Genomic DNA, 12,357 nt, shown 5'->3' on the forward strand with positions numbered 1-12,357 from the left:
GGGGTTGACTTATCTCGGACAAAGGACTTAGCGGAAAAGGATGAACAAATGGCAGCCACTGCAACACTTAGAGCCACAACATTGTTGCCCATTTTTGTTACACACTGCGACAGCAGAACTAAATGTCAACAGTAAGGTACACTTAGGAATACGATATCGGGTAAGTGCCAATAGTATCATTTATATTGATTAGTAAAGTGTATAACTAAGATGGCGGCCAGTGAGTGACGCGCGTTTCTTTGCCTCGCGAGTTTTTCCGCTCATTGAAGGTGTTACAGAGAAGTGCGGCAGTCCACAACGTGTGCATCCGACTAAACAAGTGTTACTTGCCGTGGTGTGTTGTTCTCCGTTGATTACCACAAGTGATAAGTGATAAGTGAGTGAAAAATGGGAAGAGCACGAGTAAGCGGCAGCAGGCGAGGCTACAGGGGCGCAGGCAGCGCGGGCGCCCGGTCTCCGGCGGCAGGTGAGGCCTCGCTTCCCGACATCGGGGAGCTCGTCCGGTCCCAGGTGAGTGCGGCGCTGCACAGTAAAGACACGCTAGACGTAATCGTGCAAGAGTCTGTCGGGCGCAACAGCACCGAAATCCAGTCTCTTAAAAAGTCCCTGGCCGCACAAGAGAAAAATGCCGCCGACCTAGAAGCTAAACTGTCTGCGGCCACCGATGCAATTGAGCAGTATCAGCGAAGGAACAGCTTGCGCTTGATCGGGGTAGCTGAAAACGATCGTGAAAACACCGACGACCTGGCCATTAGCCTCGTGCGTGAGAAACTTGGCGTGCAGATCGACGTGGCCGACATTGACAGAAGCCACCGTGTTGGGCGCAGGATACCAGGTGCCATGAAACCCAGGCCCATAATAATTAAATTTGTGTCATACCGGAAAAGAGCTGAAGTGTTTGCCCAGAAAAGAAAACTCGCCAAGAGTGGGGTTACCGTGAGGGAAGATCTGATGCGCGAAAGACTAAAAGTTTTGAACACTGCGATCACACAGTTCGGCCTTCAAAATGTATGGACCCAGGATGGCAGGATCGTAGTCAAGACGGAAGGAGGGAGGAAAACGGTGACGAACATGTCCGAACTGAAAGACTGAGCGAAATCTCGCGAGACACAAAGTCTCATATTGTACTATGTTTAATATAAGTTAATTTTTATTCTTTCTTTTCATTTTTTTTACGTAAATATTGCTTCGTTATTTCTATAAGTACCATAAGTTCTCTATTTAAAATCAGTCAATTGTTTCACATAAATATTGCTTCTTTATTTGTCTATCATAAGTGGTCATGCATATTCATATTGTTCAGTCAAACGGGAATTAAAATACTCCATTAACAGGAATCTCCTTAAAACCTCCTTTCTATATCTGTTATTTTCATCCTCGTCACTACCACTACTACTACTACTATTATCTTTTTCGTAACCACTACTGCCACTTTCCATCTTTCTTTTTGCTCCTTTCTCCGATACCTCCAACTTGTCTTTCACCTTTAGCCCACAGACGTTTGAGTCAGTCACAACCTTGGACACACCTGTAAATATGCCTTCCCCCGCGAAATCCAGCTTTTGTCCCTCTTCCGGCCAGCAGGTAGACGGAGCGCGCTCGGTCCTACAGGCGGCCACAGTGGGACGGACCGGTTCCGGCGGCGGGCTCTTTGTGGCCCATGCGAACGCTCAGTCGCTAACGGCTCACTTCGACGAGTTCTGTGACCTGTTCTGCCAATCGCTGTTCCATGTTATCCTCGTCTCTGAAACTTGGTTGAAACCAAACATTTCTTCTGACGCTATCCGAATCACTGGTTACTCTCTCCTAAGGGCAGATCGCGAAACACGACGCAGGGGTGGTGGGGGTGCCTATGTTCGCTCTGATCTCAGACCTACTGTACTATGCACATCGGATGCAAAGGGCGAAGGAGAAGCAGAGTTCTTGTTTTTCGAAATAAATACATCAAATCAGAAACTGCTAATTGGAGTAATCTATAAACCTCCAAACGTCGGTGCTATGTCCTCCTTTCAGTCTGCCCTGTCCTCGCTCGTGACACTGTATGAACACACAATCATTATGGGCGGCACAAACATCGACTTACAGTTAAAATCTCCCTCTGCAGAAAAACTAAGGAGACTGTTCCACTCCAATGATATGAGTTTAACACCGCTGGACCCAACTCATCACACGCCACACAGCCATACACTCATAGATATAATAGCAACAAAGCGACCAGATAAAATAATTCGCGCCAATCAGACATCCGCTCCAGGACTCTCTGCTCACGACGTGATATTCTTAAATTACTCAGTGCATACTACCAAAGAAAAATCTCACCTGGTAACCTACAGAAACCTAAAAAATGTTAACCATGCCGCTCTTCAAAAGGATTGCTCAGACATCCCTTGGCATGATATAAGCAATGAACCGACTTTAGATGGAAAAATTCGGGAATTATGTCGCAAAATTATTGCACTGTATGATAAACATGCTCCTCAACGCACTTTCAAGGTAAAGAGAGCTCCCGCTCCGTAGCTCACCACTGCATTACGCCAGTTAATGAATAAACGTGATGCTGCACATAGGGCCTTCAAGCATAACCCAACTCCCGAGGCGTACGAAGCTTATAAGAAACTCCAAAATAGAACCAAGCAAAGCGTGAGGAATGCCAAAATCAGACATGCCCGCTCTGTCGTATGCGGTATAACAAAACCTGCTGCACTGTGGAAAAAGCTGCGCAGTTTCGGTATCAGGAAGCGAAGATCTGACGCTGTTTATCAAGCATCTGCAGAAGAATTCAACGATTTCTTCTCAACAGCTGTAAACTGCCATGCAGCGACAAATTATCAGCCCCAAGGTATCAATCTCTCGAGAGACAATTTTTTCCTAAAACATGTAACTACCGGCACAGTACACAAGGCAATTATGAGAATCTCTTCCGAGGCAGTAGGAAATGATGGAGTGAGCATTGGCACGATTAAGAACGTCGTAGACACTATTACTCCAGTTATCACAGACATCTTCAACCTGTCTCTTGTCAGTAGTACATATCCTACTGAGTGGAAGCAAAGTTTAATTCAACCTATACCCAAGACTGACAACCCTAAGTCGCCAGGTGACTACAGGCCGATCAGCATGTTGTTGTTGTGGTCTTCAGTCCTAAGACTGGTTTGATGCAGCTCTCCATGCTACTCTATCCTGTGCTAGCTTCTTCATCTCCCAGTATCTACTGCAACCTACATCCTTCTGAATCTGCTTAGTGTATTCATCTCTTGGTCTCCCTCTACGATTTTTACCCTCCACACTGCCCTCCAATGCTAAATTTGTGATCCCTTGATGCCTCAAAACATGTCCTACCAACCGATCCCTTCTTCTAGTCAAGTTGTGCCACAAACTTCTCTTCTCCCCAATCCTATTCAATACCTCCTCATTAGTTACGTGATCTACCCACCTTATCTTCAGCATTCTTCTGTAGCACCACATTTCGAAAGCTTCTATTCTCTTCTTGTCCAAACTAGTTATCGTCCATGTTTCACTTCCATACATGGCTACACTCCATACAAATACTTTCAGAAAAGACTTCCTGACACTTAAATCTATACTCGATGTTAACAAATTCCTCTTCTTGAGAAACGCTTTCCTTGCCATTGCCAGTCTACATTTTATATCCTCTCTACTTCGACCATCATCGGTTATTTTACTCCCTAAATAGCAAAACTCCTTTACTACTTTAAGTGTCTCATTTCCTAATCTAATTCCCTCTGCATCGCCCGACTTAATTTGACTACATTCCATTATCCTCGTTTTGCTTTTGTTGATGTTCATCTTATATCCTCCTTTCAAGACACTGTCCATTCCGTTCAACTGCTCTTCCAAGTCCTTTGCTGTCTCTGACAGAATTACAATATCATCGGCGAACCTCAAAGTTTTTACTTCTTCTCCATGAATTTTAATACCTAAACCGAATTTTTCTTTTGTTTCCTTTACTGCTTGCTCAATATACAGATTGAATAACATCGGGGAGAGGCTACAACCCTGTCTTACTCCTTTCCCAACCACTGCTTCCCTTTCATGCCCCTCGACTCTTATAACTGCCATCTGGTTTCTGTACAAACTGTAAATAGCCTTTCGCTCCCTGTGTTTTACCCCTGCCACCTTCAGAATTTGAAAGAGAGTATTCCAGTTAACATTGTCAAAAGCTTTCTCTAAGTCTACAAATGCTAGAAACGTAGGTTTGGTTTTTCTTAATCTTTCTTCTAAGATAAGTCGTAAGGTCAGTATTGCCTCACGTGTTCCAACATTTCTACGGAATCCAAACTGATCTTCCCCGAGTTCGGCTTCTACCAGTTTTTCCATTCGTCTGTAAAGAATTCGCGTTAGTATTTTGCAGCTGTGACTTATTAAACTGATAGTTCGGTAATTTTCACATTTGTCAACACCTGCTTTCTTTGGGATTGGAATTATTATATTCTTCTTGAAGTCTGAGGGTATTTCGCCTGTCTCATACATCGTGCTCACCAGATGGTAGAGTTTTGTCATGACTGGCTCTCCCGAGGCCATCAGTAGTTCAAATGGAATGTTGTCTACTCCCGGGGCCTTGTTTCGACTCAGGTCTTTCAGTGCTCTGTCAAACTCTTCACGCAGTATCTTATCTCCCATTTCGTCTTCATCTACATCCTCTTCCATTTCCATAATACTGTCCTCAAGTACATCGCCCTTGTATAAACCCTCTATATACTCCTTCCACCTTTCTGCCTTCCCTTCTTTGCTTAGAACTGGGTTGCCATCTGAGCTCTTGATATTCATACAAGTGGTTCTCTTCTCTCCAAAAGTCTCTTTAATTTTCCTGTAGGCAGTATCTATCTTACCCCTAGTGAGACAAGCCTCTACATCCTCTACATCCTACATCAGCATACTACCTGCAATATCTAAAGCCCTAGAATACATCGTCCATGAACAGCTGACGGATTACCTCAAAACTCATAACATCCACAACAAATATCAGTCAGGCTTTCGAAAGCACCTTAGTACAGCAACTGCATTAATCAAAGTAACTGATGACTTTAAACATGCTATGGAGAGACGTGAAGCTACCATCCTAACACTGCTTGACTTTAGCAAGGCTTTTGATACAGTTGACTTTGATATATTACTAATTAAAATGAAACAGCTGAATTTCTCAAACAGCGCTATACACTGGTTCGACAGCTACCTCAAAAATAGAAGTCAACAAGTCATTTGTGGGCCGGAAAAGTCATCATGGAAAAACGTGCGCTCTGGAGTTCCCCAAGGCTCCGTCCTTGGTCCATTACTCTTTTCACTGTACATTAATGATGTTTCTTGAGTGATTCACTCCTGCAACTACCATCTATATGCCGACGACATCCAACTGTACATAAGTGCAAGCCCCAAGAACATTGCTGACGCAGTAGCGAGTATGAACGCAGATCTTTGCTCTGTTTCTCGATGGGCACAGAACCTAGGTCTGAAACTAAACCCCAAGAAATCCCAGGTCATACTTATATCTCATCCAAAGTTAATCAGTCGGTACTTTCGCGAAACAGTCCCTCAAATACTCCTCAATGGTACCCGACTACCATACCAAAAAACAGTAAAAGACCTTGGAATAATCTTGGATGAACACCTAAACTGGGAAGAACAAACAGTCACAGCTTGCCGGAAATCGCTCTCCTCCCTACATGCAATTCAAAAATTTAGAAAAATATTTGAAACCCATGTTAAACAAAAATTAGTCCAAACACTAGTCTTGCCTAATCTTTACTACTGTGATGTAGTTCAACACGGCACAAATAGCGAAAATTCGAGATGCCTCGAGCTAGTGATGAATGCTTGCGTTAGATACGTATGCAATATACGGTTGTATGATCATATCAGTCCTTCATACTCCCAGCTAGGTTGGATACGCCCACATAAGGCACGCGATCTCCACACGATGTGCTTACTTCATCGATTTCTTAGCCACTGGTGCCCCCAATACTTATCTTCTCACATTAAACACCTATCATCATTCCACAACCGCAATACCAGATCGGATACGTCTAGCATCTTGGCTGTACCTTTACATAACACAAAATCTTTCTCTGTGTCATTCTCCATCTCAGCCATACGACTATGGAACGCGCTCCCCTGTGATCTGCGTCTTATCCAGAACCACTTAACATTCAAGAGGGAACTCAAGACTTACATATTAGGGACGGTATAGCCACCATTGTCGTGCCCCTCTCATCTTTTTCTTTCTCCTCTCCATCCTAGCTTCGAATTTTACCGTTCTATTTCGCTTCCACTAAGACTTACATATTAGGGACGGTATAGCCACCATTGTCGTGCCCCTCTCATCTTTTTCTTTCTCCTCTCCATCCTAGCTTCGAATTTTACCATTCTATTTCGCTTCCACTAACCTATCTACCTCTTCTATATCTCTTTCACCCCATTCTATCGTCTTACGTCTCTGCTTGATGAGAATAACTCACAAGCTGCAAGAATATAACGAGAAAATTCCTAACTAGCAATAGGACTGACATTCATAAAAGAAAAAAATATGTTTACTTTCCTATACATAGCCATTACTATTATTATTATTCTTGATTATTATAATTACTTTTTGATTCTTATAATTATCATTGTACTACTTTTATAATCTCTAATTTTCTTCTGTAACATTAATACTGTATAACATGTTATATGTCATTAATGTTCTGTAGAAACTGAAATTTGTTGAATCTGAGTATGCCTGGTTAGGTGTAAGAGAGGGCCTGAAGGCCCTAATCCTGCCAGGTAAAATAAATGCATAAATAAATAAATAAATAAAGTATTACTTACAGTAGGAAGCATGCTTAGTGCCATAAAAATTGACAATAACTAATAAATGACAACATATTCGTGTATCTACAGTTCAGTTTCCTAAGGATCCTGGGACACATGAAACGGCACATTAAAGGACATTATTTACAATTCATTAAGAGTGTCGTTTTCATTTAACAACAAAGAAAAATGGCTAGTAAATAGCAGCAGACCTGACGAAATGCCAAAGAAATGCAAATGTGCACTACACTTCAGTCTAATCAATAAATGTGAAATGGAATGCCTGCATTATTTTACGTGCCAATTGCGACACCTCAACTGCAGCTGAAGTGAAGCCCACACAGACGAGATAATAAAACGTCAAAAGCAATAACAATGTTTTCCAACACAGAAGAAACCAGTTTCACAATTGTTGCTACATCTGAGCCACAATTAGCAATAAACTTCAACGAACTCCCTTTTGAATCGAAAGTAATTACGTTTACAAAAGTATTCGGTATTAGAAAATCGAGTGAAGTGCAAGAATGTGCGAAGCATTAGACTCCCTATAACATGGTAAAGTCTCAAGGAAAGTGCATATCGTAAAAGGAACAGGCAACAACATAAATATTTGATTTTCATGCATGATATATATGTTTACTCTTATACTGTCTTGCTTTCGGCAAAGTAGGCATAATTGTGCTTATATTCTAGGGTATTTCTTCACGAACATGTTGTAGTTTGTCACTAAACCAGTGTAATTCAGCTGTGTATGCACTTATTTCACGATCATTTACGTCTGTTGATAATTTTCTAACGCTTGGAATCAAAAATAGAATAAATATACCTTAAACTTAGCAGAAAAATCTTGAGGCTGGCTCTGCCGCCGACAGGGGCGCGCTAGTGTCGTTCCAGCTGTCAGATGACAACAACTTTCGCAGCAGTGGGTGACGCGACTAAATATTTTAGACTGTCTCGTGGACACATTTGGGTCGTGGACGCTGACTGTAACAGATCTCGACGTCTCGGCGCTGCTGGAGTACCTGGAATGATACAGGTACTGGATAAAGTATGGAAACACCAAAATACAACAGATTATCATGACTGATACGATGCAGGAAACACTTTGGTACTCAATACAGCTTCCAGCCGTCTCGGACTGGATAAATACAAGTTCTTTGTGGTTTTTAAAGGAAATATTACATATCTTTCCTGCAAAATAGCGGCAAGTTTAGGTAATGATGATGAAGGTGAATAAAGATCCCGCAGAATTCTGTCCAAAGCGAACTACTACGGCTGAATTATATTGCGGTCTGGTGACCGTGCTGTCCAGAGGAGATGGGACAGTTCATCATCGCCCTCACAGACCCAGTCCTGAACGATTGGAGGTGTGTCAACTGGGGTCCTGTATTCACGTCACATATAGGGAACAAATACTGTAACTGTAACATGGGAAGGTCCTGGTCAACCAAAATGGTCACATAATGCGACCTCGCAGAATAACCGTGAGTATCATTGAACACCTACCACGTTTCATTCTTGGGACACAAACTCGTCCAGAAATTGGAAACACTGAAATACGGTTCATCCGACCGGATGACTTTCTTCCATTCCTCCATAGTCCGTGTTTTTGTAACTTCAACACTAGTTGTCACTGTAATGGGGAACTGCATCAAGAACGAATCTTTTGGTATTCCAGCTCACCTTGGAATCCCTCTTTACAGAGCTCCGTTCCTACGATTTTGGTACCGATGGGGTTCTCGAATGTGACATTCAATTCTACAGTGACTTTTGCATCTGTCGTCCTATTTCTTTTCGTCAAAATCCTCCTCAATGATTGTCCGTCATGACTACTTAACACATAATTTCGTCCGCGTTATGTCTTAGCGAATGAAGCTTTACCATTTTTCCTATACGCGATATGAATACTTTCGAAACACCAAATATTTCGGCTCCACTGGCTACAATACACCCCCACCCCCCACCCATGAACCACGGACCTTGCCGTTGGTGGGGAGGCTTGCGTGCCTCAATGACACAGATAGCCGTACCGTAGGTGCAGCCACAACGGAGGCCAGACAAACGTGTCGTTCCTGAAGAGGGGCAGCAGCCTTTTCAGTAGTTGCAGGGGCAACAGTCTGGATGATTGACTGATCTGGCCTTGTAAAACTAACCAAAATGGCCTTGCTGTTCTGGTACTGCGAACGGCTGAAATCATGGGAAAACTACAGTCGTAATTGTTCCCGAGGGCATGCAGCTTTACTGTATGATTAAATGATGATGGCGTCCTCTTGGGTAAAATATTCCGGAGGTAAAATAGTCCCCCATTCGGATCTCCGGGCGGGGACTACTCAAGAGGACGTTATCAGGAGAAAGAAAACTGGCGTCCTACGGATCGGAGCGTGGAATGTCAGATCCCTTAATCGGGCAGGTAAGTTAGAAAATTTAAAAAGGGAAATGGATAGGTTAAAGTTAGATATTGTGGGAATTAGTGAAGTTCAGTGGCAGGAGGAACAAGACTTTTGGTCAGGTGAATACACGGTTAAAAATACAAAATCAGATAGGGGTAATGCAGGAGTAGGTTTAATAATGAATAAAAAAATAGGAGTGCGGGTAAGCTACTACAAACAGCATAGTGAACGCATTATTGTGGCCAAGATAGACACGAAGCCCATGCCTACCACAATAGTACAAGTTTATATGCCAACTAGCTCTGCAGATAACGAAGAAATTGATGAAACGTATGATGAGAAAAAAGAAATTATTCAGGTAGTGAAGGGAGACGAAATTTAATAGTGATGGGTGACTGGAAGTCAACAGTAGGAAAAGGGAGAGAAGGAAACGTAGTAGGTGAATATGGCTTGGGGCTAAGAAATGAAAGAGAAGCCGCCTGGTACAATTTTGCGCAGAGAATAACTTAATCATAACTAACACTTGGTTTAAGAATCATGAAAGAAGGTTGTGTACATGGAAGAACTCTGGAGATACTAAAAGGTATCAGATATGAAACTTCCTGGCAGATTAAAACTGTGTGCCCGACCGAGACTCGAACTCGGGACCTTTGCCTTTCGCGGGCAAGTGCTCTACCAACTGAGCTACCGAAGCACGACTCACGCCCGGTACTCACAGCTTTACTTCTGCCAGTACCTCGTCTCCTACCTTCCAAACTTTACAGAAGCTCTCCTGCGAAACTTGCAGAACTAGCACTCCTGAAAGAAAGGATATTGCGGAGACATGGCTTAGTCACAGCCTGGGGGATGTTTCCAGAATGAGATTTTCACTCTGCAGCGGAGTGTGCGCTGATATGAAACTTCCTGGCAGATTAAAACTGTGTGCCCGACCGAGCTTCTGTAAAGTTTGGAAGGTAGGAGACGAGGTACTGGCAGAAGTAAAGCTGTGAGTACCGGGCGTGAGTCGTGCTTCGGTAGCTCAGTTGGTAGAGCACTTGCCCGCGAAAGGCAAAGGTCCCGAGTTCGAGTCTCGGTCGGGCACACAGTTTTAATCTGCCAGGAAGTTTCATATCAGCGCACACTCCGCTGCAGAGTGAAAATCTCATTCTGGAAACATCCCCCAGGCTGTGGCTAAGCCATGTCTCCGCAATATCCTTTCTTTCAGGAGTGCTAGTTCTGCAAGTTTCGCAGGAGAGCTTCTGTAAAGTTTGGAAGGTAGGAGACGAGGTACTGGCAGAAGTAAAGCTGTGAGTACCGGGCGTGAGTCGTGCTTCGGTAGCTCAGTTGGTAGAGCATTTGCCCGCGAAAGGCAAAGGTCCCGAGTTCGAGTCTCGGTCGGGCACACAGTTTTAATCTGCCAGGAAGTTTCATATCAGCGCACACTCCGCTGCAGAGTGAAAATCTCATTCTGGAGGTATCAGATAGATTGTATAATGGTAAGACAGAGATTTAGGAACCAGGTTTTAAATTGTAAGACATTTCCAGGGGCAGATGTGGACTCTGACCACAATCTATTGGTTATGAAATGTAGATTAAAACTGAAGAAATTGCAAAAAGGTGGGAATTTAAGGAGATGGGACCGGGATAACCTGACTAAACCAGAGATTGTACAGAGTTTCAGGGAGAGCATAAGGGAACAATTGACAGGAATGGTAGAAAGAAATACAGTAGAATAAGAATGGGTAGCTTTGAGGGATGAAGTGGTGAAGGCAGCAGAGGATAGAGTAGATAAAAAGACGAGGGCTAGTAGAACACCTTGGGTAACAGAAGAAATATTCAATTTAATTGATGAAAGGAGAAAATATAAAAATGCAGTAAATCAAGCAGACAAAAAGGAATACAAACGTCTCAGAAATGAGATCGACAGGAAGTGCAAAATGGCTGAGCAGGCATGGCTAGAGGACAAATGTAAGGCTGTAGAGGCTTATCTCATTAGGGGTAAGATAGATACTGCTTAGAGGAAAATTAAAGAGACCTTTGCAGAATGGAGAACCTCTTGCATGAATATCAAGACCTCAGATGGAATCCCAGTTCTAAGCGAAGAAGGGAAAGCAGAAAGGTGGAAGGAGTATATAGAGGGTCAATACAAGGGTGATGTACTTGATGACAATATTATGGAAATGGAAGAGGATGTAGATGAAGATGAAATGGGAGATATGATATTGCGTGAAGAGTTTGACAGAGCACTGAAAGACCTGAGTCAAAACAAGGCCCCCGGGGTAGTCAACATTCCATTAGAACTACTGACAGCCTTGGGAGAGCCAGTCCTGACCAAACTGTACCATCTGGTGAGCAAGATGTATGAGACAGGCGAAGTACCCTCAGACTTCAAGAAGAATATAATAATCCCAATCCCAAAGAAAGCTGGTGTTGACAGATGTGAAAATTACCGAACTATCAGTTTAATAAGCCACAGCTGCAAAATACTAACACGAATTCTTTACAGACGAATGGAAAAACTGGTAGAAGCCGACCTCGGGGAAGATCAGTTTGGATTCCGTAGAAATGTTGGAACACGTGAGGCAGTACTGACCCTACGACTAATCTTAGAAGAAAGATTAAGGAAAGGCAAACCTGCGTTTCTAGCATTTGTAGACTTAGAGAAAGCTTTTCACAATGTTGACTGGAATACTCTCTTTCAAATTCTGAAGGTGGCAGGAGTAAAATACAGAGAGCGAAAGGCTATTTACAATTTATACAGAAACCAGATGGCAGTTATAAGAGTCGAGGGACATGAAAGGGAGGCAGTGGTTGGGAAGGGAGTGAGACAGAATTGTAGTCTATCCTCGATGTTATTCAATCTGTATATTGAGCAAGCAATAAAGGAAACAAAAGAAAAGTTCGGAGTAGCTATTAAAATCCATGGAGAAGAAATAAAAAATTTGAGGTTAGCCGATGATATTGTAATTCTGTCAGAGACAGCAAAGGACTTGGAAGAGCAGTTGAACGGAATGGACATTGTCTTGAAAGGAGGATATAAGATGAACATCAACAAAAACAAAACGAGGATAATGGAATGTAGTCGAATTAAGTCAGGTGATGCTAAGGGAATTAGATTAGGAAATGAGACACTTAAAGTAGTAAAGGAGTTTTGCTATTTGGTGAGCAAAATAACTGATGATGG

General features: G+C 42.8%; 1 non-coding gene across 1 annotated transcript; it reads left to right on the forward strand.

The window, feature by feature from the left end:
• Positions 1-10,501: 10,501 nt before the first annotated feature.
• On the forward strand, positions 10,502-10,576 carry Trnas-cga (transfer RNA serine (anticodon CGA)). Its single transcript has one exon. It is a non-coding gene; the product is annotated as a tRNA-Ser (tRNA).
• The last annotated feature ends 1,781 nt before the right edge of the window (positions 10,577-12,357 follow it).

The sequence above is a fragment of the Schistocerca cancellata genome, chromosome 6 (genome assembly GCF_023864275.1).
Source record: "Schistocerca cancellata isolate TAMUIC-IGC-003103 chromosome 6, iqSchCanc2.1, whole genome shotgun sequence".
NCBI lineage: Eukaryota > Metazoa > Arthropoda > Insecta > Orthoptera > Acrididae > Schistocerca > Schistocerca cancellata.